Below are 730 nucleotides of genomic sequence, written 5' to 3' on the forward strand. Positions count from 1 at the left end.
TGCTAGGCAATAAATTCATTGGGCTCCGAAAAAAGTGTAGAATGGAGAATTGGCGAACAGCTCTAGGCAGTAGATTCGCGGGGCTCCAGACTCATTGGTGGAGGATACATGAACAGTTCATGGGCAATAAATTCATTGGGCTCCGAAAAAAGTAGAGAATGGAGACTTGGCGAACAGTGCTAGGTAGTAAATTCACGGGGCCCTAGACTCGTTGGTGGAGGACACATAAACACTCCTAGGAAATAAATTCAGGGGGCTCAGAAAAAAGTGGAGAAACGAGAATTGGCGAACAACGATAGGCAGTAAATTCGCGAATTGGCGAACAGCGCTAGGCAATGAATTCGCGGGTCTCTAGACTTGTGGGTGGAGGACACATGAACAGCGCTAGGCAATAAATTCATGGGGCTCCGAAAAAAGTGGAGAATGGAGAATTAGCGAACAGCGCTAGACAATGAATTCGCGGGGCTCTAGAGTCGTGGGTGGAGGACACATGAAGAGCGCTAGGCAATAAATTCATGGGGCTTCAAAAAAAGTGGAGAATGGAGAATTGGCGAACAGCGCTAGGCAGTAGATTCTTGGGGCTCTAGACTCGTTGGTGGAGGACACATGAAGAGCGCTAGGCTAATAAATTCGATGGGGCTTCGAACAAAGTGGAGAATGGAGATTTTGGCGAATAGTGCTAGACAGTAGATTCGCGGGGCTCCAGACTCGTTGGTGGAGGACACATAAA

Source organism: Glycine max, chromosome 7, assembly GCF_000004515.6.
Source record: "Glycine max cultivar Williams 82 chromosome 7, Glycine_max_v4.0, whole genome shotgun sequence".
NCBI classification, from domain to species: domain Eukaryota; kingdom Viridiplantae; phylum Streptophyta; class Magnoliopsida; order Fabales; family Fabaceae; genus Glycine; species Glycine max.